Consider the following 26,859-nt stretch of genomic DNA (forward strand, 5'->3'; position numbering starts at 1 on the left):
CACATCATTTCTATGATACATAAACTCCTCCTCCAAAGGAAAAAAAGATATTATATCTATCAACTCATCTCATGAAACTAGAATAACTTCTTTACCAAAAACAAAGCACAAGAAAGAAAAATTACAGCCATTTTATAACCGATGAATTGGCAAAGTTGAGACAATATGAATCAGCAAGATTTCTTTCACATTGCTGTTTAGAAAGTAAAGGTATAGATTATTTTGGAAAACAATTTAGCATAATCTTATAAAGTTGAATATTTCCATTCTTTGTGACAGAGCAATTCCACACTCAAAAGAAATTCTTGCCCACATGGACCAGGAAGCATGTATAAGTGTAAGAATATGTATACAGAACTACTCGTTATAGCAAAACAAAAAAACAAAAACAAGATAAAACAAAAATAGAAAGAACCTGCTCATTCATTAACAGTAAAATGGACAAATAAATTTTGGCACATTCAAACAGTGTTATAAAACAGAGCAGTGAAAATGAATAAATTATAGATTCTTGCAATAACATGCATGAATCTTACTAACATGGTACTGGGTAAGAAAAGCAAGTCCCAATGTGACATGTGTTTTATAAAGCTCAAAAACAAGCAAAATTAATGATATATAATAATATATTGTTTGGATATATTTTAGCATATATATATGTGTGTGTGTGTGTGTGTGTGTGTGTGTGTAAAATTTATTAGCATATATATATGCTAAATTTTTAAATTAAAAAATAGATAAAATTTAAAATAAAAAATAAGGGAATGATAAACATAAAAGTTAGGATGTGCAAGAAAGGAGGACCACATAGGTAGACACAAATGTCTATTATTAAAGGTATAAATTAACAGATATTGCATATTAAAAAAATAATAAATAATAAGAGGACCATATGGGGCCAATGATGATAGTGTACATGAAAGAAAGATTATGACAAATACAAATCTGTATAGTTGAGATCCACTTTAAAAAAGAGAGAAACCACTCACTCCATCCATAGAAATTTATCTACGTTCAAACCATTCTAGAAAGGACCTAATTGATCCATGTGAAGAGAACAGGATATTTGGTCCTGAGTCACATTGAGCAAAGTCACATTGATATTAAAATTGAGTCACACCCAAAAAAAATCAGCTCAGAGTAGGAGAAGTAAAGAAGCAAAGAACTTCTTTACTGGGTGGGCTGCCAGAACATACCCACCCAACAGGCAAGAAATGAGAAAAGAAAAAGATGAAGATTCTGGAGATCCTTCAAGCACATCCTGAAATAATCATTTTCAAAAAAAATTGACAATTGTTTACATTCTCTCTAAAAACTTTATCATTCTATGGACTCTATGAATAAGAAAGACTGCACTGTACAAGAATGCATTTAATAACTCCAGTTCACTCACTTTGGAAAATTTGCATTTAAAAAGGAGTTTTCAAGGGATACTGAAACTGTAAAAGTTAAAAATAACAAATCTAGAGCATTTCTTATACTTTTTCCTATAGGTGAAAAATTGTCTTTAAGAGTAGAAAAGTTCCCTCCCAAAGATATTGAAAGCTTTTAATTTTGTTAACGGGCAACAAATGTTCATAAAAAGTTACAGACTAATCCATATCACCAGCACCAAATGTTAGATTCTAAGGGCAGACAAAGCCGACTGAGGGAAAGAGAACCATGTTCATTTAGCCTTATCAGCCATGAATGCAGCAAGTGTCTTGTGGCATATGTACCATATACTCCAACTCCTTGGCCTGCCTACGTTAGAGAAGCTGAGTTTGAAATATTTCCGTGTATGTTCAAGAGCTGCTAATTAACATCACTTAAGCAAGTCTCCTATGAACAAACAAGTCAGTTTGATCTTTATATTATTCTGCCCCAGTGATGCCGGGGAGAACATTATTATCAGCCTGGAGGGCTTACACTAGTAATAAAAATCATCATCATCATCATCATCACCTAACACAGTAATGAGTGCCTAATCCAGCAAACACAGCATTAAGTTCTCTCTCATTTAATATTTATAACATTATAAGAAATAGATTTAAAGAGTGTCAGTAGCTTGCCCAAGGCCTCTCACTAATAAGTGATACAGCCCATATTTAACTTGGTCTGTGCAAATTCATCAATCTGTTATTTCTAGTATTTATTGATCAGGTAATAAATTCACAGTTTAAATCTTCTCACAATGAAGTCAACTTTGTTCCACTTCATCATTTCTACCATAAGCGTATGATATGCTTTCTGAAGTCAAGGTACTCACTCTGGGCCAACAGACTGCACAATAAGCCCATGCTATTTATCATGACATAAAAATTCACATGAATATTCTTTGCTAGAGAAATAACGATTTATAGTTCTAAAAAGAAAACAGGTCACTTTTTAGATTCCATAACAGATTACGTTTTAAGTGTGAATAAAAATCATTGGATAGGGGCTCCTGGGTGGCTCAGGGGTTAAGCCTCTGCCTTCAGCTCAGGTCGTGATCTCAGGGTCCTGAAATGGAGTCCCGCATTGGGCTCTCTGCTCAGCAGGGAGCCTGTTCCTCCTCCTCTCTCTCTCTCTCTCTCTGCCTGCCTCTCTGCCTACTTGTGATCTCTCTCTGTCAATAAATAAATAAAATCTTTAGGGAAAAAAGTCATTGGATAAACTTTAAATATAAAATTAGCAATAAATGATAAAATGCCACAAAAATGCCACAGTAGAGTCTGAGGTCTGCAAACTAGTGCCAAACCAGGGCCAGATGCCTATTTATATAAATAAAGTTTTATCAGAACACTTAGTTTCATATTGTCTATGGCTGCTTTTGTGCTATTATGGCAGAGTTGAATATTTATGATTAAGACTGCCTGGGCCTCTACAGAAAGTTTGTTGACCCTCTCCTAGAAAACCCAAAAATAGAGTTGGCGTTGGAAGTGTGATAAAGAGTGATAAAGACTCGTGATCAAAAGTGGCTAAATACAGAACTGTCACCAGTCTGTAACAGCATGAAAATGCCAACAAGGTTGTTTTTACCTTGAAGGTTTTCCTTCTTCAACAAAGAATTGAGTTGATTCATAGTGTTGAAGGTGAGAATGGACCCTATGGATGTTCTGTATCTACCAGAATGCTCAGTGTTGACATTCAGCCCCAGACTCTGAATTCCTTGTCCAGTCTCTATTCCTTCCAGGAGGGAAAGCTCATGAGGTAGAAAACTGGAAACTACGCTGTGAAGAGTTGGCTCCTTAGAATCTGGATCTATTAACCAGCACACCACCTAAATGGGTTCAAAGACATTTGTACACACTTAAGTTAAAAGGGGAAAATGCTCATTTCTAATCTCACTCCTTTTCATTTAATAATAATTCAGTGGTCTTCCCAGGAGAGAACGAAAGTATAACTGTAAATTGTATAGGGACCCATTTTTGGTACTAGTGAAAGCAGTTTTCAAAGAAAGAAAACTTACAACTTTTCCATTACTACAGCCCTCCTGCTGATCTAGTTCTGAAATAGCCTTGAAATCCAAGTGCCTCTCAGATAATTAAAACCATATTTCTGAAAATGTAGATGGAATCTTCTCAACAAAGGCTGATTTTGGTTAAGCTACTATAATCAAAATGGGCCTATGTAAGTTTCAGGTTTTTAAAAATTCTTTCAACATCATAAGAAGTGATACCATTAAAACCTTATACCCCAAATTTTAGAAAGCCTCTAGGCTTTCACCTCAGGCCTGCCAAAGGGGCCATCCAACAAATCATTTGATGGCTAATTTTAACTTCCCTGCCAGATTAGAAAATCTGTAGTTTCTTGTGTGTGTATGTATGACTTTTACTTCCTTTTCTTAAAAATTTAAATTCAGTTAATTAACATATACTATATTATTAGTTTCAAAGACAGAGTTCAGTGACTCATCAGTCTTATATAATACCAGTGCTCATTACATCATGTGACCTACTTAATATCCATCACTCAGTTACCCCATTCCCTGCTCCCCAGCAACCCTCAGTTATTTCCTATGATTAAGAGTCTCTTATGCTTTATCTCCTGTAGTTTCTAACACTAGGTGATCTAGCCAATCGAAACTGAATTAGAATAAGGAAACCTAAGCCCTTTTCATAATTCTGTCAATTATATGACTCAATTACTTCTGCACATTAAGAATGTAGTTTGATAGGGAAGTGTGATATTGTGGATTGTAATAAGAAATATAAATTTGGTCTTTGTCCCCATTTCTAGCACAGAACTTCTAAAACCTTGGAAATTTCCTAAACTGTGAGATAAAGGCATTTTTTGTCATGTTAATGAGGTGACTTTAGAAATGCCCCTAGGTTACCTAAGGGTGGGAGCTGGCTACCAGTAGAACCAATCCTGTGATTGGAGGGTTGGAACTTTCAGCCTGGCCCCTTGACCTACTAGGAGGTGCCTGGAGGTTAAACTGATCACCTGTGACCAATGATTTAATCAATCGTGCCTATGTAACGAAGGTTCCATAAAATCCCAAAATGACAGTTTGGAGAGCTTCGAGGTTGATGAACACAGAGGTGCTGGCAAGAGTAGTGTGCCTAGGGGCACCTGGGTGGCTCAGTGGGTTAAGCCTCTGCCTTCCGCTCAGGTCATGATATCAGAGTCCTGGGATCGAGCCCCACATCGAGCTCTCTGCTCAGCAGGGAGCCTGCTTTCCCCTCTCTCTCTGCCTACTGCTCTGCCTACTTGTGACTTCTCTCTCTGTCAAATAAATAAATAAAATCTTTAAAAAAAAAAAAAAAGAGTAGTGTGCCTAGACCAAGCATGGAATCTCCCTTCCATCTGATTAATTGAATCTGAAAGGGGAGGAGGTCACAAGAACCTCTCATTTATAGTCAGTCAGAAATAGAGGTAAGAACCTGGACTTAGAACTGGCATCTGACATCCTTGCCAGATGTCCTTGGAGGAAGGGGGATCCTTGGAATCTCTAATCTATAGTCACTTGGTCAGAAGCACAGGTGTTAACTTGGGCTTGCAGCTGGCCTCAAAATAGTGGGCAGTACTGTGGCACTGACCCTTAACCTGTGGAACCTGATGCTATCACCAGGGGGGGTAGTATCAGAATTGAGCTGAATTGTAGGAAACCCAGCTAGTGTTTCCACATGTCATGATGATATGGGAGAAACCCTACAAACACATCAGAATTGGTCTCAGAACAATTTTACTTGGTGTCAGAGAAGTGGGTCTTACTAGAAAGGCCAGGCTCACAGAAACATACAGTTTATAAAGAAAAAGGATAAAAGGATAGGGGATGATGATGCTTTGATCCCTGGATGGCTAACTAGTGACCCATGTATGAAACTGTAGCTACACTACAGTTACTAAGGGTAAAAGTTACTAATGCAATTTAGAAATGGCAGACCTAACTCCTGAGGAGTTGGCTCATTGGATATATAAGTACATGAAAAACAGTAAGCATACTAAACATATTATCTCTTGGTTACTGTTATCTGTGATAGCTACATAAAAGTAAAGGAAAGTGATAGGTCTGGACTTAATGGTAAACAAAATTCAGATCTAAGTCGGTCTGAACTTTAGCCATTAGCCTCCAAGTCAACTGTGCAGGGGCAACATGAAACAACCATAAGACCTCTGGTCACCAATAAGGTAATCCTGTAGGAGTGCAATGCCTAGAAACGATCAAAACCAGGAAGTATAGTATGACAGAGTTGTTTCATTTTGTGATTCAGTATCATCGACTTCTTGTGGAACCTTTACTAAAATGGATTATGAGAGTAATTTAGTTTGGTTTGGGATGTTGCAGAATGAAAGAGTAGAGGGTTGATGTAGGACCCAGAACTCACTATGGTACAATCGAAGTTGAGTGTATGTGATCCAGACACATGGGAGTTTATTCCTATGGGAACAGTCCCTCTTCTCTTACAAATGCCAGCTGGAATGCCCCAGATGAAGCAGCTGATACTCTTCATATGCAAGCCATATGGGACTGCTTTATGATAACTGAGATATTTATCTGCTGAAATCTAACCATTAGTCAGATCATAGTAAATGCTGCGCTTTAAGGCAGCCCCTTTCACACAGGCACCGCATATAACCTTACTGTTGCAAAACTGAAAGACAGTTTGGAAAGCCTCATCAAATTTGCCTTCTCAGCTTTCTCTCATAGGCTTTACAGATGGTAATAAAAACATTAGATTTATTGACAAGAGAATGGGAAGAGTCAGGGGAAGGTCAAGAAACTTCCCAACAAGGTGGAAATTTTTAAAAGGTTAAGAAATAAGGTGAATGTGAAGCAAATATTGATAGGAGCAAGGGAAAGAGGAAACAGAAAGGAAAGAGTCTCAGGACTCACCCCAGCAGGATGGAAATTTTTAGATGGTTATTAAGAAATGTGATGAATAAAATCAGTATTGATGGATTAAAAAAAGATTTTAATAAATCATCACCAAAGGTTGGGTGGGTCAAAGCAGCCCCCATTAAATGGCCCCAAACAGAAGCACCTGGGTGGCTCAGGTCATGATCTCAGGGTCCTGGGACCAAGCCCTCCATTGGGCTCCCTGCTGTGCAGAGAGCCTGATTCCCCCTCTCTTTGCCTGCTGCTCTGCCTACTTATGATCTCTCTCTCTCTCTCTCTCTCTCTCTCTGTGTCAAATAAATAAATAAAAATTTTTTTAAAAAGGGGGGGTCCCAAACAAGACTGCTCTATTTACCATAATTTGGAGAAATTTAAAAAGCTTAAAGACATTAAGTTACAATGAGAAACCTGACCAGCAATCAGTGGTTAGGCAGATTAATCAAGTTAAAGACTGATAAAAGGGCTGGGGTCCCTTGGCTCAACCCCTCTCTGAGGACCCAAAGCCTTTAGACAACAGTAGGTAAAGCTGTCAAGGGGTAAAAAAGGGAAGTTCCTAGGACTCCTTGAAAGGAGATCTAAGAACCTTAGTACTAAAACCCATTGGTAAAGCCTTGACTTGGGCTACAGTTAGAATAAGAGAATTACAAAAATTTAATGGTTGATAGGATTATGTAAACTGGAATGTTTAAGCATGTATTATGTAAAGAAGTTGTATCTCCTGGGGTGCCTATGTAGCTTAGTCAGTTAAGTATCTGCCTTTGGCTCAGGTCATAATCCTAGGGTCCTGGGACCAAGCCCTGGCTCCCTGCTCAGCAGGGAGTCTGCTTCTCCCTCTCCTTCTGCTTCCCCACTGTCATCAGGTGAGCATATGCGTTCCCTTTCTCTCTCAAATAAATAAAATCCTTGAAAAAAAGAAAAAGAAGTGATATCACCTTTACCTGAATATTTTATGGTAATAGTGTTATGTCTGCCTGGGGAACACTTCCTCTACCTGCCTGGTTTTATAAAACCAAAACACATTGATGTAGCCTTAATGGAGGCTATAATTAGAAATGTAAGAGTTGGCAGAATGAAGGAAAAAGTCTGTAGAAGAACTGATATGTTTGAACAGGCCTTAAATGAAGTCGTTGGGTCTTTACCTGATTGCATTTTAGGGATGGACATTATGTCTAACAGAGGAACATGTCCCGTAATTAGTACTGTAAAACACAAGGCATATAAGTCCCACCCTTCAAGCAATGTTAAATGCTCAGTGTGAACCAGTAAGATTGCCTGAGCCCATACAGTGTGGAATGAAGCTTGAGTGCTGGTAGCAACAGATTCTTTGTGCAATAGCCCTATGTGGAGACTGGGGCTAATGGCAAGAGCTTGGGCATACCTTCCAACAATGACTATGGGGACTTTAAACAAGAGGATTTCCATTTAAGGGTATTTATGGCCTTGCTATCTGATATTATTAATTGAAGTTATTCTTATGACTAAAGGATATACCATGACCTTGAAACCTGAAATACCTACCCAACACAGGTAGTATCTGAGAAATGCTCTAATGGAGTTGGCAGTGCCCAGGAGAGTTCCATAATAAATTGGAAAAAGGTTATACAGGATCATGCTGCCTGAAGAATGCAAAGAAGAGATATTCAAGAGCAGGGAGCCTCTTTTTTCTCAGACTTGACACTGGAATTGTGTGAGGAGCTGCTGCTGGATTCTATTGTCAATGACAACGCTCTATAAACAGCTCTTGACTGACAAAAAGATGCTAGGTTTGTGAATGGCAGTTCCAAAGTGAATGGACAATACCCTGTTTTGGAAAGTCATCATTCTATTCAAAGAAGATAGAAACAGATCATCTTGGTGTGCTGTATTGCACACTATTTTCCTAGCAGTGATGAAAGAATTGAACACCTGGGAAAAGGCCCTATGTTTCCACTGGCTCATGAATAATGCCTGATAGCCTGGCCAAAATGTCAGTCAGGACAGCAATGGAGACCTAGCCTGTGAAACGGATGTTCCTACAGAAATTTGAAAGGGTGCATTAAAGTAGAACACATTAATGCCTTTCACAAGAACTCCCTTTCAGGTTAGGAAGGTGACTAGAATTATCAAGCAGATGTCCCTACATGCCCCTTTGAAATGGTAATAGGTAATAGAATGTTCTTTATCAGATTCCTCTTGAAATGGTTGCCTGGACCCATGAATGAGTGTCCATGAATGAGGGGAGTGAGCACAAGGTTTGCTATAGTAATGCAGAGATGGGCTGAATCTAGACATATTCCTCCTGCACCCCCTGAGGCACAGAAAGCTAAAACAAACTATTGTGTCAACAAGAGAGTCAGAGACTGCAGATGGTTATTTGGCAGATTCCCCAGAAGGAAGGCCAGGAATATAGCTGTTAGGTGATACTAATGCTAGTAGTCTTGGGGAGGTACAAATAGGTCCATATAGGAACAGACATTGACTCTGGACCATGCTTTGCTTTCCTGAGTGTAAGTACAAAAGTTCTGAGTGCTATAAAGGAACCATAACAGAAGATACTGCACCAGTTTGGGTGGCTGACCATCATTTCTTCAGACCAAAGAATACACTTAATAGCCCATAACGCTCAACAAGGGGCAAAGAGATATCCTCAGTGCTAGTTTGATAGAGAATTGGAATGGACAGCTAAAATGGAGGAAGATAAAGACAGCAAGGGCTGGCATATAAGTCTTCATCAGTATGCACTGCCATTCAACATGAACATGAATGGGGCTAAAGGTGTGTCCCCACTGGATGTTTCTCTGTTTTGATCTGGGGAAGTAAGGATGGGGAAGATGTTGATATACATTCTTCCCCACATTACCTCAACTTCTTTCCTCCCAGCTGATGCAGGGGTCACAGGACCAGGACTACAAGTATAAGGGATGGAAATGGTGATTCCTAAGCAAGAAATCAGAATCATGCCAGATGGGGTGAAGGCACATCCTGCCCCATCAGGCCCTTCAGAATTCTAACACAAAGCACTGAAGCATAGAAGGAAAGCATAGAAGGAAAAATGGTAGCTATGGGTAAAGAAATGAATAAATGGATTATGTAATGAAGAAAATCCAATATTAACGCCCCAAAAGAAGCTCTTAGCAAGAGATGATATTGTCTCTTATCTCAATTATGTTAGATACCTGAAAGGGTGAAGCCATATGTAGATGACAACCCTCTTGTCTTTGGAACCTGGTAAAATCAAATGGAAGCCTACAAACATGAGATACATTTTCATATAATGATGATGCACTGGATAGTTAATAACTGAAATGAGATTCTAGTAATGTGCCAACCTCTTTTAACTTTTATTATTGTTTTGCTATAATACTCACATTATAACAATCATGTTTGAAGACCAGGGGTGGGCTGTGACATTGTGACTTATAATAAATATGTATTTGGTCCTCCTTCTCATTTCTGGCACAGAACTAAAATCCTTGAAATTTGCTAAACTGAGAGACACCCCCCCCAAAAAAAAAAGAAAGAAAAGAAAAGATGTCTTTTGTTATGTTAATGAGGTGGCTTTTGGAATGTCTCTAGGTCACCTAAGGATGGGAGATGGTTGCTAGAAGAACCATTCCTGTGATTGGAGGGTTGGAACTTTCGGTCCCACCCTCCCGGGATGGGGTAGTGGCTGGTGGCTGCACCAATGGCCAATGATTTAATCAATCATGCCTATGTGTGAAGTCTCCATAAAAACCCAAAAGGCAGGGTTTGGAGAGCTTCCAGGTCAGCGAATAAACGGAAATGCAGGGAGAGTGGTGTGTTTGGAGAGGGTATAGAAGATTCATGCCCCTTCTTACATATCTCTCCCTATTTATCTCTTCATCTGGCTACTGATTCATATCCTTTAATATCTTTTGTAAAAAAAAAAAAAAAAAAATTCTAAGGAATAAAATGGTTTCATGAGTTCTGTGAGCCCCTTCAGCAAATTAACTGAACCCAAGGAGGGAATGGTAGGAAACTTTGATTTATAGCTGGTGGGTCAGAAGGACAGGTAACAACTGCATAGGCAGTGTCAGAATTGAGTTGAATTGTAAGATAATCAGCTGGTACCCAGGGAATTGCTGGAGGTGTGGGGACCTCCCCACCACCACATTAGAAATTGGTGATCAGAAACCTTTTAGAGAATATTGAATAAGGTAGTTTGATGTAAAAGTTGACACATGTTTCTTATAAAAGTGAGATTTTAAAAATTAATAGTTTATCTTCTTGCATCAAAAGTGTTATGACTGACAAAACCAGTTATGCAATGTTTCAAGTAGTTTATGCAAAAAGTGCTATAATAAATCTGAGATGGTATAGTTTTTTGTTGTTGTTGTTTTTGTGTTTTTGGTATAGTAGTTTTAATGAGAAACTTGTATTAAATATATTCTCATTTTGGACTCTGGAACATCAAAATTTTTTTGAGTTCTTTTGTTTAAATTCAACTAATTAACATATACTGTATTATTAGTTTCAGAGATAGAGTTCAGTGATTCATCAGTGTTATATAATACCCAGTGCTTACCCCATACCCTCCCCACCCAGCAATTCTCAGTTTGTTTCCTATGATTAAGAGTATCTTATTGTTTGTCTCCATCTCTGATTTTGTATTGTTTTACTTTTCCCTCTCTTTCTCTATGATCCTGTTTTTTTTTCTTGAATTCCACATGTGAGATCATATGATAACTCTTTCTCTGATCAACTTACTTATTTATATTTAACTTATTTATACCCCCTTGTTCTATTCACATTGTTGCAAAGGCAAGATTTCATTTTTTCTTTTAAGGTTGAGTAGTATGGAACATCAAAATTAAGTGACAACTTTTTATATCCAGGAAAGGTCAATTTAAAAACTACACAGAATTTATCACATGTAAACCAAGCCTAGCCTGAACTACAGAAAAGGACAATATCTTCAGTTTATCTGATACTGCCTTTGGAAATCTTTCCCTCAAAAAGCTAAAGAAACTAAGAAATCAAAATTTATCCTATTATTGATTATATTGCTAATAAGAACCAAGTAATATCATATATCAATTCAAAATTAATATTCCATAAGCCTCATGTATCCAGTATCAACAGGAGGAAAAATGATACCCCTTTGAAAGCTATGATATTATAAATAAATGTCTTATGAAAATGTATTATACTATAAAATATACGTTACAATAACATAAGTTACCTTTTCCTTAACTCAGAATCATCATTATGAGAAGTGTTTCATGCTTTGCTATTATAATAGCAAAGTTCTCAGGGGCTAGTAAGGTAATCTGTCTTATGCCAAATGGCCCTAACTATCATTCTTTTTGACATCTTAGGTTTACACATTTTTCCTATTTTCTGCCTCTGTCTTCATTGATATTTGAAACATTCTCCTATCATATATTTAAATCTGACAGTTCTCATTTCATTTCTAATTTACTGAGAGAAAGAAAACCAAACATAACCAAAATCAAAAAATTTTTACATCTGTAAGGAAAGGTATGAACTTTAGTGCTTCGAATTTGTGGAATCTCTGTTTTTATCTACACAGAGGTAGTTGGTGCATTACATTCTGTTCTTGGTGAATGAGATTACTAGATAAAAGAGTGACTACTCTAAAAAATTTAAGCTTCATTGTTGGAGCTAAATAAATACCAAGTCATTTAAGAATTCACACAACGCATTAAAATTTTTTTTAAGTATGGTAAAAATTAAATAAGACTTGAAACCTTAGGATCTTCATAACTTTGCATCAGGGAGATACCACAAGACAGAAGAATCTTATAGCTCTGGATGAAGTTATAGATGATAATAGAACGTTCTTTATCAGATTCCTCTTGAAAGCAGGATAGAAGGTACCACATTCTCTCTTTCACAGTCAGGCTTGGATCCAGAGAAGGTAGGACAAAACTGGAACAAATTTCTTTAGAAAACACACAAAAAGTCTTAAAGCAAACATTACACGCATTCATTTGAAGCAGCAATCTTTAATGAAAAGACTGAAAAGCCTAAGGGTCTAACTCCATGGAACCAATAATTCAGCATCACCTTATTCAGGTCTCACTGGCTACAAAGATGAAGTGCTACATATTCTAAAAATTACAGCTTGTGCTATGTAATTAATAATGCTCTATTTAATTAGGTGAAATATTTAAACACCAAGATTACTAGGAATAAATTTACATTTCTCAGAATAAGGAGTTAAAAACATAAAAGGTATTATGAATTTTAAACGAACTCTCTATTTTTAAAAGATTTAGTATGAACATATAATGCTAGATCAAAAAAAATGAAATTCAAGTATCTATTTAACATAATACATTTTCCCTCAAAACAAGAGAAAAATATTCCATTCTTCATGGCATTCTTTAAAATGTTTACTTGTTAATTTTGCTCCTGTCTAAAACCAATCTATCAGCTAGGTAATACAACAACTGTAATCAAATCACAAGGTATTTCCAGATCATATCTCTCAATTCCATAGACATCTAAAAGGCTGTACAATTCAACTACTGTAGATGTTCAACTCATCTCTGTATCTAAATAAGTTCTAGACCCAGTCAATAACATGAAAAAAGTCTGAAAAGAAACTGCTATGATCCAATCTTCAAAAATAAACCCTCAAGGTGGCCAGGAAGTCCCTAAGTCTCCAAGAAGTCTCCCTAAGACTTCAAGAAGAAAAGATAGTATCAGTCGTCCATGAGAATAAGTAAAGGGGAAAAAAGGTGGTGCCTAAGACAAATATTCTAGTTAATAAATGAACTAAGGTACACAACAGTCACTATCCCACCCCCAAAAATTTTTAAGCCTAAAAATAAATTCTAGTTAAGTATCAGGAAGTTATTCTCAACAAACAGGTCATTATACTAATAGAGGTTATATTAAAATTATATGTTGATTAAGCCAATAGTGACTACTTACCAGGATGTTTTTGCTCCTTCTGCAATCAAAAATAATAAGCATCTCTTCCACCCTAGCATACTGCCAGACCAACCACCAGGATGTCATTACAACGTTTAACAGGAATGCCATCATCTCTAATAGGGGTTTCCTGGTAAGCCAACAAAGTAAATCAAAAGTGAAATAGTTTAAAATCTCAAAACAAAGCCATTAAACTGAATGTTAAAAAAAAAAAAAAAACAACAACAACAAGGATTGGGGAGGAGCAAGATGGTGGAGGAATAGAAGACCTAAATTTTATCTGGTCACAGGAATTCAGATAGATAGCTATCAAACCACACTGAGTACCTATGAACTCAATGGAAATCAAAGAAAAGAATAGCAGCAGTTCAATGAACAGAAAAGCGACCACTTTCTGGAGACTAGGATATGCAAAGAAGTGAATCCAAGGCAGCCAGAGACCAGGGAGAGAGAAGTGATTGACTCATTTTCTCTGAGGGCTGACTGAGGAGTGGGGCCCTGAGTTCTCAGCTCCTCTGGGGCCAGAGATTGGAAGGCTGCCATTTTCATTCTCACCTTCCAAAGCCATATGGAAAACATTGATGGAACAAAAGCTACCGAGAGTGAACCCAAGCAGATTACTTAGCCTGGCCCCTGACAAAAGCAGTGCAGTTCCATCCACCTCAGGCAAAGACATTTGAGAACCACTGCAACAGGCCCATTTGCCAGAAGATCAGCAAGAATACCCAGCGAAGACCAAGTTAATCAATCATTGAGAACCACAAAACTCTGGCACTAGAGGAATAGAGCACAGAGAATTCAAACTTTTTCCCCCATGATTCTTTAGTCTTTCAAAATTAATATTTTTAATTTTATTTTTTTCTTTTTCTATTTTTTTTATTTTTCTTCTTTCCTTTTTCAACTTACCTTATTTTCAGCTTATCTTATTATCTTTTCATCTAATTATTCCTTTTCTAAAATCCTTTTTGTCATTTTTACAGTCATATTCTATCCCTTCATTGTATTTAACCTTATTTTTTGTATATATATGTTTTTCTTTCTTTAAAGTTTTGGGATACAGTTTCTTCTAGGAGACAAAAGTATACCCTAAATCTAGTGAATGGCTTTGTTCTACTCTCTCACCTGATCACATTCTCTCCTTTTTTTTTTTTTTTTGTTTTTCTTCTGTCTTTTTTCAGCCAACTTCTTATCAATTCCTTTTTTAAAATCTTTTTTAATTTTCATCTTTATAGTCATATTATATCCCTTCATTGTATTTACCATTATTTTTGTATATAATCTTTTTCTTTAAAATTTCAGGAGGCAGTTTCTTCTAGCAGACCAAAATATACTCAAAATGTAGTGTGTGCCTCTGTTGTATTCACTAGCCTGATAATATTATTTCTTTCCTTCTTTCTTTTTCTCCTTCATTTTGTCTCCAGTTTTGGGTCTCTAATGATTTGTTTAGTGTATATTTTCCGGGATCCTTGTTACCCTTTTAGCATTTTGTTTTCTCATTCATCTATTCTCTGGACAAAATGACAAAACAGAAAAATTCACCTCAAAAAAAAGTACAAGAGGCAGTACTGACTGCCAGGGACCTAATCAATATGGACATTAGTAAGACATCAGAGCTAGAGTTCATAATGGTGATTATATAGATACTAGATGGCATGAAAAAAAGCAAAGGAGGTACTAGAGAATCCTTTTCAGAAAAATAAAAGAACTAAAATCTAACCAAATCAAAATCAAAAGGCTATTAATGAGGTGCAATCAAATACGGAGGCCGTAACTGCTAGGATAAATGAGGTAGAAGAGAGAATTAGTAATATGGAAGAACAAATGATGGAGAATAAAGAAGCTGAGAAAAAGAGATATACACAACTACCTGATCATGAGGGGAGAATACGAGACTTAGTGATACCATAAGACAAAACAATATTAGAATAATTGGGATCCCAGAATAAGAAGAAACAGAGGGAGGGGCAGAAGGTATATAGAGCAAATTATAGCAGAGAACTTCCCTAATTTGGGGAAGGAAACAGGCATCAAAATCCAGGAGGCACAGAGAACCCCTCTCAAAATCAATAAAAATAGGTCAACACCTATTTTTTAACATTAACATTTAACATTTTTTAACATTAACTAATGTTAACTAACATTTTTAATGTTAACTAATGTTAATGTTAAGTCTCAGAAACAAAAGAAATTCCTGAAAACAGGACAAGAAGTCTGTAACCCACAATGGTGGAACATTAGATTGGCAGCAGACCTATCCACAGAGACCTGGCAAGACAAAATGGACTGGCATGATATATTCAGAGCACTAAACGAGAAAAATATGCAGCCAAGACAGCTAGGCTGTCATTGAAAATAGGAGAGACAAAACTTCCAGGAAAAACAAATAAACAAACAAAAAAGAACTTGCAAACACCAAACCAGCACTACAGGAAATACTGAAATGGGTCCTCTAAGCAAAGAGAGAGACTGAAATTAACATAGACCAGAAAGGAAGAAACAATGCACAGTAACAGTCACCTTACAGACAATACAGTGGCACTAAATTCATATCTTTCAAGAGCTACCCTGAATGTAAATGGGCTAAATGCCCTAACCTAAAGACACAGGGTATCAGATTGGATTAAAAAAAAAAAAAAAAAAAAAAAAACAAGGCCCATCATTATGCTGTCTGCCAGAGACTCATTTTAGACCCAAGAACTCCTTCAGATATAAAGTGAGGGGGTGGAAAACCATTTACCATGCTAAGGGACATCAAAAGACAGCTGGGGTGGCAATCACTATATCAGACAGATTTTAAACCAAAGACCATAATAAGAGATGAGGAAGGACACTATATCATACCTTAAGGGTCTATCCAATATAATGATCTAACAATTTTAAATATCTTTGCCACTAACATTGGAGAAGCCTATTATATAAGCCAATTAATAACAAAATCAAAGAAACACATTGACAATATTACAATAATAATAAGGGACTTTAACACCGTCCTCTCTGAAATGGATAGATCATCTAAGCAAAAGGTCAACAAGGAAGTAAAGGCCTTAAATGACACACTGGACCAGATGGACATCACAGATATATTCAGAACATTCCATCCCAAAGCAACAGAATACACATTCTTCTCTAGTGCACATGGAACATTCTCCAGAATAGATCACATCCTGGGTCACAATCAGGTCTCAACCAGTATCAAAAGACTGGGATCATTCCCTGCATATTTTTGGAGCTCACTGCTTTGAAACTAGAACTCAATCACAAGAGGAAAGTTGGAAAGAACCAAATACATGGAAGCTAAAGAGCATCCTACTAAAGAATGAATGGGTCAACCAGGAAATTAAAGAAGAATTGAAAAAAATTCATGGAAAAAAATTAAAATGACAACACAACTGTTCAAAATCTTTGGGACACAGCAAAGACAGTTCTAAGAGGAAAGTATACAGCAATACAAGCCTTTCTCAAGAAATAAGAACAACCTAATGCTACACCTCAAGGATCTGGAGAAAGCACAACAAAGAAAGCCTAAACCCAGCAGGAGAAGAGAAATAATAAAGATCAGAGCAGAAATCAGTGAAATAGAAACCAAAAGAATAGTAGAACAGATCAATAAAACTGGAGCTGGTTCCTTCAAAGAATTAATAAGATCAATAAACCCCTGGCCAGACTTATCAAAAAGAAAAGAGAAAGGACCCAAATAAACAAAATCATGAATGAAAGAGGAGAGATCACAACCAACACCAAAGAAATGCAAACAATCGTAAGAACATATTACGAGCAACTATACACCAGCAAATTTGACAATCTGGAAGAAATGGATGCATTTCTAGAAACTTATAAACTACCAAAACTGTCAACCAGGAAGAAAAAAAAAAAAACCTGAACAGATCCATAACCAGTAGGGAAATTGAAGCAAAAATCAAAAATCTCCCAACAAACAAGAGCCCAGGGCCAGATGCCTTCCCAAGGGAACTCTACAAAACATCTAAAGAAGAATTGAGACCTATTCTCCTGAAACAGTTCCAAGAAATAGAAATGGAAGGAAAACTTCCAAACCCATTTCATGAGTCCAGCATTACTTTGATCCCAAAAGCAGACAAAGACTCCATTGAAAAGAATTACAGACCAATATCCTTGATGAACATGGATGCAAAAATTCTCACAAAATACTAGCTAATAGGATCCAATAATACATTAAAAGATTATTCACCACGACCAAGTGGGATTTATTCCTGGGCTGCAATTTTGGTTCAACATCTGCAAATTAATCAATGTGACACAATACATTAATAAAAGAACAAGGATCATATGACATTTGCAATAGATGCAGAAAAAGTATTTGACAAAGTACAGGATCTATTCTTGATTAAAACTCTTCAGTGTAGGGATAGAGGGAACATACCTCAATATTATAAAAGCCATATATGAAAAGCCCACAGTATTATTCTCAATGGGGAAAAACTGAAAGATTTTCCCCTAAGGTCAGGAACACACCAGGGATGTCCACTGTCACAACTGCTATTCAGCACAGTACTGGAAGTCTTAGCCTAAGCAATCAGACTACAAAAAGAAGTAAAAGGCATATGAATCAGCAAAGAAGAAGTCAAACACTCACTCTTTGCAGATGATATGATACTTTATGTGGAAAACCCGAAAGACTCCACTCCAAAACTGCTATAACTCATACAGGAATTCAGTAAAGTGTCAGGACATAATATCAAAGCACAGAAATCATTTGCATTTCTACACATCAACAACAAGACAGAAGAAAGAGAAATTAAGGATTCAATTCCACTTATAATTGAACCAAAAACCGTAAATTACCTAGGAAAAAAATCCAACCAAAGAGGCAAAGAATCTGTACTCAGAAAACTATAAAGTACCCATGAAAGAAGTTGAGGAATACAAAAAGAAATGGAAAAAGTTTCATGCTCATGGATAGGAAAAACCAATATTGTGAAAATGTCTCTGCTACCTAGAGCAATCTACACATTTAATGCAAACCCTATCAAAATACCATCAATGTTTTTCAAAGAAATTGGACAAATAATTCTAAAATTTATATGGAACCAGAAAAGACCCCAAATAGAGGAATGTTGAAAAAGAAAAGCAAAGCTGGTGGCATCACAATTCTGGTCTTCAAGTTCTATTACAAAGCTGTAATCATCAAGGCAGCATGGTACAGTCACAAAAACAGACACATAGATCAGTGGAATAGAATAGGGAGCCCAGAAATGGACCTTCGACTCTATGGTCAACCAATCTTTGACAAAGCAGGCAATGGAAAAAAAGACATTCTCTTCAACAAATGGTGTTGGGAAAATTGGACAGCCACATGCAGAAGAATGAAACTGGACCATTTCCTTACACCACACATGAATATAGACTCAAATGGATGAAAGACCTCAATGTGAGAAAGGAATCCATCAAAATCCTTGAGGAGAACACAGGCAGCAACCTCTTCAACCTCAGCCACAGCAACTTCTTCCTAGAAACATCACCAAAGGCAAGGGAAGGAAGGGCAAAAATGAACTATTGGGACTTCATCAGGATCAAAAGCTTTTGCACAGCAAAGGAAACAGTCAATAAAACCAAAAGACAACTGACAGAATAGGAGAAGATATTTGCAAATGACATGTCAGATAAAGGGCTAGTATCCCAAATCTATAAAGAACTTATCAAACTCAACACCCAAAGAACAAATAATCCAATCAAGAAATGGGCAGAAGACTTGAAGAGACATTTCTGCAAAGAAGACATCCAGATGGACAACAGACACATGAAAAAGTGCTCAGCATCACTCCACATCAGGGAAATAAAAATCAAAACCTCAATGAGATACCCCCTCACACCAGTCAGAACGGCTAAAATTAACAAGTCAGGAAATGACAGATGTTGGTGAGGATGTGGAGAAAGGGGAACTCTCCTACACTGCTGGTGGAAATGCAAGTTGGTTCAGCCACTCTGAAAAGCAGTATGTAGTTCCTCAAAAAGTTGAAAATAGAGCTACTATATGATCCAGAAATTGCAGTACTAGATATTTACCCCAAAGACACAAATGTAGTGATCTAAAGGGGCACATGCACCCCAATGTTTATAGCAGAAATGTCCACAACAGCCAAACTATGGAAAGAGCCTACATGTCCATCAACAGATGAATGGATAAAGAAGATGTGATGTATATATACAATGGAATATTATGCAACCATCAAAAAATAAAATCTTGCCATTTGCAATGATATGGATGGAACAAAAGGGTATTACGCTAAGCAATATAAGTCAATCAGGGAAAGACAATTATCATATGATCTCATTGATATGTGGAATTTGAGAGATAAGACAGAGGATCATAGGGGAAGGGAGGGAAAAATGAAACAAAATGAAACCAAAGAGGAAGATAAACAATAAGAGACTTTTAATCTCAGGAAACTAACTGATTGCTGGAGGGAAGGGGGTGTGAAGGATGGGGTGGCTTGGTGATGGGCATTGGAGAGGGTATGTGCTATGGTGAGCACTGTGAATTGTGTAAGACGTATGAATCGCAGACCTGTACCCCTGAAACAAATAATACATTATACGTTAATTTTAAAAAATAAATTAAAAAAAAAAACAATGATAATAATACAAAACTATTTGATTGGCAAAATTTCCAGATCTCTAAAATATGCATTATTTGGATGGTCATTTTTTGGTATGTGTAAGATCTTTCTAGGCTTTCCGTCTATTAAGATAATTGTCACTATGAAAAATTTACCAAAGATTTCCTGAAATAGATCTATAATAATAAGTAAAATGGTTATTAACTAAATCTTTTTAAAGCTGCATTTTGAATTGCTGTAACTCAAACAGAAATAAAGACCATTTGAACACTACAAGCATCTTACTTCTTGGTGAAGAATCAGGCATGATTTGGTATCTGGATTCAACATTTTTTCTAAAATAAGGCATCTCCAACTTTATAAATATAGGTCAAAAACCAGTTATATTATTTGTAATTAGATCCCTAAGACCTTGAAAATAAATGGCACATATTTGTTAAATTTAAGTGAAAAATTTTATCCCTCTAACCCCTAGCACAGAGAATACGCTCAATTTTATGTATTTTGAATAAAAAATGGAAAGTATTAGTCAATACAAAAAGTACATAAAACATGTCATTAACACATGTGGTCCATGACCTAAGTGTCCGCTGATAGACAAATGAATAAGGAAGATGTGGTACATATATACAATGAAATACAGTGCATAAAAAAAAAAAAAAAAGATGAGAACTTGCCCTATAAGACAACATAGACTTAGAGCGTATTATGCTAAGTGAAATAATTCAGATTGAGAAAGACAAATACCATATGATTTCACTTCATATGTAGAATCTAAAACAAAAACACACAAATAAATAAGAAGCAGAATCAGACTTTTATTATTTTTTCATAAGTTTTTATTTTTTATTAACATATAATGTATTATTAGCCCCAGGGGTACAGGTCTGTGAATCACCAGGTTTACACATTTCAAAGCACTCACCATAGCACATACCTTCCCCAATGTCTATAACCCCATCTCCCTCCCCCTCCCCGCTGCAACCCTCAGTTTGTTTTGTGACATTAAGAGTCTCTTATGGTTTGTCTCCTTCCCGATCCCATCTTGTTTCATTTATTCTTTTCCTACCCCCAAACCCCCCACATTGCCTCTCAACTTCCTCAAATCAGGGAGATCATATGATAATTGTCTTTCTCTGATTGACTTATTTCACTAAGCATAATACCCTCTAGTTCCAACCACATTGTCACAAATGGTAAGATTTCATTTCTTTTGATGGCTGCATAGTATTCCACTGAATATCTATACCACATCTTCTTTATCCATTCATCTGTTGGTGGACATCTAGGTTCTTTCCATAGTTTGGCCATTGTGGATATTGCTGCTATAAACACAGAATCAGACTTATAAATATAGAGAATAACTGATGGTTGCTAGAGGGAAGGGAAGATTGGGGGGTTGGGCAAAATGGGTGAAAGAGAGTGGGAGATACGGGCTTCCAGTTATGTAATGAATAAGTCATGGGAATAAAAGACACAGCATAAAGAATATAGTCAATGATACTGTAATAGCAATGTATGGGGACAGATGGTATCTATATTCCTGGTAAACACAGTGTAATGTTTAAATTTGTCAAATTACTATGTTGTACACCTGAAATTAATAGGGCATTATGTGTCAACTATACTCAAATAAAAAAATTTTAAAAAACATGTTCTATAAATTGAAGATCAAATAATAAAACTTTTATGAACAAATTCATGCATAAATACAGAGATTTAAGCAGCCTTATCAAATCTTTGCTTTCCACAGAAGGCTGTCAAGTTGATTACAGGTATTACCAATGATACAAAATCCTTTTTGTCATGAAGACAGATATATATATGGCATTATTTAACAAAAGTTTCAAGTCTCTTAAACCTGGAAGGGCTCTATGAGGCTTTGCCGTCAACATCTTGGCACAGAATTCATGAACACCAATTGGAGGTACAAGTCTACTTGACATAAGTACTGAAATATGTAGGTTATATACATTGTTTATAATATAGTGCCTTTTTTTCTATTTGTGATTATGTAAGTAAATAAGGAAATTACAATGTAATATTCATGAGCACTGATGTAAAATTCATGAGCACTGATGATTAATAAAAACCATGATACTATGTCATTAAAATACCAAAAAAAGGAGATCCTTGTTCAAAATACATAGTTTTTACAAACTTATACTCTAATATTATTATATATAAATAATCACACACACACACACACACACACACACATATGATTTTCTCAAAAAAGAAAACAATGTTTAATGGCAAATTTTAGCATACTCTAGTACCAGATATGGCCTGGAGTTGAAGAAGAAGTGACAGGTGACAGATAGGTGACCTCTGTGAAGCCTCATAAAGTGAAAAGGATAAGGAAGTCAACAATCAAACAGAAGAGCTCCATGGCCTGACACAAGGCCAAGTCCAGACTAGCACTGGAGAAAGAGTTGCCATTTAAGAGATGGATTCCTGATACACCCAGTGGTCAAGTGCTGGCCCTCAAACCAGCCACAACTGTGGTGGCTGCAGCAGCAAGAAGCTTGGCTTCTATGTCCTTGTCCTGAGAGAAAAGACTGGTCTGGAACTCCCTCTGGACCACCTAGTGTGGAGATCTACTCTAGGAAGGCTGTTTAGGTGGGATCCATGGCTTGTGAAGAAAGAGGCAGACACAGGCCTGATTAGACATAGGCCAGCTACAACAGTGGATCAGTGCTAGGTAAATGAGTAGTGCCTTGGTGGTCTACATGAGTTCAGTAGCCCAGCTTGAGCTTTTTTTTCTCAGTGCTTGGCTCTCATACCCACATGTCCTGGAGTCACCCATCTCTTAGACCAGATGGCAACTATTATTAATCTAGTTGTGCTCAACAATAAAGCTCTTCTAAACCCACATAGAAGAAACTTTAATTGAACTCTGAATAAATTTATTACATTTAATATCCCATACTGAAAAGGCTCAGGCCCAACCCACTATTTTACATATAAAGATGAAAATATGAAAAAAAAAATTTTTAAGTCTTACCTTGCTTAAACCTACCACCAATAGCAGCACTTTTAGATGTCATACTACTGATCTTTTCACAAGCCAGTGAGATAGAAAATTGCTTTTTGCTCTGCTACTCCTTAATGAATGTTCAAAAGAGAGTTTTTGGTCACTAGCTACATCAATTATGGCCAAACTTCCTGAGCTGAATGAGGCTGGAGTTAACTGCAATCCATCTTGTGATAACCACAGTGAAAAGTTATGTCTCTAGTAGGACTTCTTTTAAACCATTTCTACTCTCTGAACTTAAATCTTGCTTTTCAATATTTGAAGATGAGTCAAAGGAGTAACTTTCACCAAGCTGTAAAACACTATGTGTTTTCTGAAGTTTTACAGAAGATGTTCCAGGAATACTTGGAAATATCAGTTTAGAAGCAGATGCTGGAATAGGTGTAAGAGGAATGAGTCTATTACCATTAACTATACAATTCTCTTTACAAGGCAAGTGGGATGAGATTTCAGCATGAAGGGCATTGGTCTCCAGTGTCCCAATCTTGCTTTTTACTTCAATATTAGGAGAAAATGAGATTCTCTGCACTTGATTTGGCTCCAAATTTGAAATCACTTTTTGTTTGTCATTTACCTCTACATTTTTTCCTTTCAAACTAGACAAGTTTGTAGTGGTTAATTTTTGCTTTTCATTTTCTAGAGGACTGGACACTTTGTCTAAAATTCTCTGTAGTCCTGGACATAAATCAAATAATGCTCCTGACCATATGAATGCATTATTTTCCTCTGTCTCAGTTAATTTGGGTTTTTGAGACCTTTCATCTTTATCTCCTCCAATTACTTCTCTTTGTGGATAATTATTACCTACAGTCACTGGATCACTTAGTTCTAATGCTCTAAAAGTGCAGTATTCTGTTTCTCCTGGACAGGACATATTTCTACATTGTTCAAAGCTTCAACCACCTGATCAGAATCCACTTCTGAAAATATAATAGACTCATCACTGAAAGAAGTGTACTGTTGCTGATTATCTTGATTCTCATTCATTTGATTTTCTAATTGTGCCCTCTCATTGCAGACACACAGAATGACTGAAATGGTTTGACATTAGTGCAGGGGTTCTCTCACTTGTATGTCAGGTGGTTGTTCTTTTACTAGGTAGTCTTCATCGAAACTGCCAAACAGTAAGCAATCACTCAAATTTAAACTTGTTTCAGGAACTGGCAGACATTCTGCTTCTATACCAATGGTAGTTCTCTTTTGAAGAACCAGAGGTATAACTGGTTTCATAGCTTCTTGTGTTTGATAACCTTGAAGAAAACTATTTAATTGAGAGTCAGTGACAGAAAGTTCATTCCTTTTAAAACAAGGGCCATTTACCTTCAAGAGTATTGGAGAAAGAAAAATTAAGCTTTCTGGAGTCAGGATATCAACCCTATCCAAATCAGTGCCTTGTTTCATAGTATCTACAGTCTTAAGTTCCAAATGATCTTTATTTGTCACTTCTGGAGAATGTTGTTCACCAGGAAAAGTAATACAAATCTCATTCTGAAAAGAGCATACCGAACTCTGGTCATCTAAGCTCTTCTGCAACATCCCTGTTGCCAGGTTGGCATACTTTGCTCCTGGTTTGGCATTTTCAGTTGTCATCTGTTGTATTATTTCTCTGATGGAGTATCCATGTACAAACTATCTTCAAATTCACAAGGAACTAAACCTAATTCAAAAACACAATTATTCATTGTTTGCCACATAAGCTTCTGTTTTTTCTTGTTTTCTAGATGTATTTAGTAAATTCTCATGCTGGCCTTCTCATCCTCGAGTTAGGAGTATCTCAGCTCTCCTTATATTATCTCCTGATACCTAAAGCTTATTTGACTTATTTTCTTCACTATTAAACTTCATAATTCCACACTTGATAATAATGTCTGAGTCTCTATTCATATAACTACTGCCTGTCTCACAGGACATTTGTCTCTCTATTATTTTTTTCTGCTTGGTAGAAGTGTTCGTCTGTTTATCAGACTGTTTTTCTGGGCAGTAGTTAACTGAGTAGGTGTCATGTTTTAGATAAACATTATGGTTTTTTTAATCGTTTTCTACCACCAAAACTGTGTTTATTTTTTCTGACTCAACAACAGCAAATCCTCTTCTATTTTCACTAACCATACTAGTGGGTTGACAAGTCACTTTTTTACTCTGGGATTGTGTGATAAAATGTTCCACAAGAATATCATTAGTTTTTGTTTTGTTCTTTGAACTTTGTTCTCTTTCTAATGAGAATGATGCTTTGCTATATTTTCCCTTAGCACAGAATGATACATTTTTAGCAAAAGGGTCTGGACTTCTAAATTCCACATTCTTCTCATCTAAGGTAAATGCATCTCCACAATAAACAGGATTAGACATAGTCTGTTCCTGTAAATCAATTCTACACATCTCAGTGTCTTTCATATGGCTACTGTGTCTAGATTGTTTTACATGTTTACTATGTTTCCAAGATCCAGAGGTAATACTCATCTTTTCTGAATTGAAACTCTGAGCTTCTTTTTTAGTTTTCTCAAACAAGAGAATCCAAACAACTTTCTTAGTGCATGTTTTTCCCTCATTCAGAGAGGTTCTTAGCTTTTCTTTACTTATACTCAAAGAAGCCCATTTTCTTGCTCTAGAAGTAGAATGTTCCTGGTGTTCTTGATGGCCATTCTGTAACTTATCATAAAAGGAGTTTGTATGCTTTACACTTTTCTCTAAATCCTGCACAGTATTTTATGAATGCTTAGCAGAAGAATCACTAAACATCGAGTTACTTTTTTTCTTTGATGTTAACCTTTCACAAGATCTTTTAGTTTGGGGTATAAATTTCTGTTCCTTTACTTCTGACTCACTGCTGGCCAGTGAGTGTGTATCAGAATTTAAAAGGGAGTATGAATTCCATTGCACTCCCATTTCAACTAAGTCCTGCTGCAGAATCATTTTAGCTTCTTCCACAATAAGGGCTGCTGCTTCCGTTTCAGTTAAACCTTTTCTGCCAGTCACCCAAATAGTTAACATATTCCAACGTTCTTCAACTGCTTCACTTCCTCATCCATTGCCTTTTGGGCACTATTTAAGGATGCAGGAAAAAATAATGTATTGATTCACTCATGCATACCGAAATCTTTACTAAGCATTAATCTGATCTGTTCTAAGAACTGAAGAAATTGCACTGAACAAGAGGGAAATATGTCTACTGTTTTAGAGCTTACATTCTAGTTGTGGAAATCAGAAAACAAACAAATGTTAAAATGCATTCTATGTCAACTGGTAATAATTGTGTACAGAAATGAAGCACCAGGAGATAGGTGGTTCTGTAATTTTTAAATGGCATAATTAGAGAAGGCCTCACCAAGATCCATTAAGCAGAAATCATTTAAAATAGAGTCATAAGACTCTCATTAAAAACAAATCCTATGTAATATGAACTCTGGACAAAATAATTGAAGGACTTGGAGAGTGACCAAAAGGAGAAACTGAAACCTGGAGTTTCAGTTTCAGTAGATAGGCAGAATTTGAAAAAGAGCTCAGAATAACTGCAAGAAATTTAAAAAAAAAAATGGAGAAAGTCTAGAAATGAGAGATCCAAAAAAGGAGAACCCCAAATTCTTCATAGAAATTCTCCCCAAATATCTGGCTGCCCTCTAATCTATGCAAGTGTGGGTGGACTCCAAGCAGCCAGTTAAAAGTCTAACCAATTGAACAGGGGTTTGAGTGACTGTCTACTACAGGAAGACAAAGTTTAGAGTTTGAGTTCAGTCAAGCTGACTGATAAAATATCAATGCTCTTCAGGATAAAATAATAGATCCTATGCCCTAAAAGGCCAAACATTCACAAAATTGAAGTACCATGAAGAGAAAGAAAAAAAATGGGATGAGATATGAAAATTATTAAAGAAATCATAGCCAAGAGACTTCTGTTTCCAACAAGGACGGTGTAATAGGGACCAAGTTAGCCTGTCACCCAAAACAACTAAAACCAAGACCAGCTCTTAAAAGACACTGCAGCTTCCATTTTGCTCTCTTGGATTACTTACTCTAGGGGA

At 36.4% G+C, this 26,859-nt stretch overlaps 1 pseudogene; it reads right to left on the reverse strand.

The window, feature by feature from the left end:
- The window catches only part of LOC116864768, a 121,595-nt pseudogene that overhangs the window by 26,240 nt on the left and 68,496 nt on the right, over nucleotides 1-26,859 (reverse strand).

The sequence above is a fragment of the Lontra canadensis genome, unplaced genomic scaffold, assembly GCF_010015895.1.
Source record: "Lontra canadensis isolate GAN:19392208 unplaced genomic scaffold, GSC_riverotter_1.0 scaffold6, whole genome shotgun sequence".
Lineage (NCBI taxonomy): Eukaryota > Metazoa > Chordata > Mammalia > Carnivora > Mustelidae > Lontra > Lontra canadensis.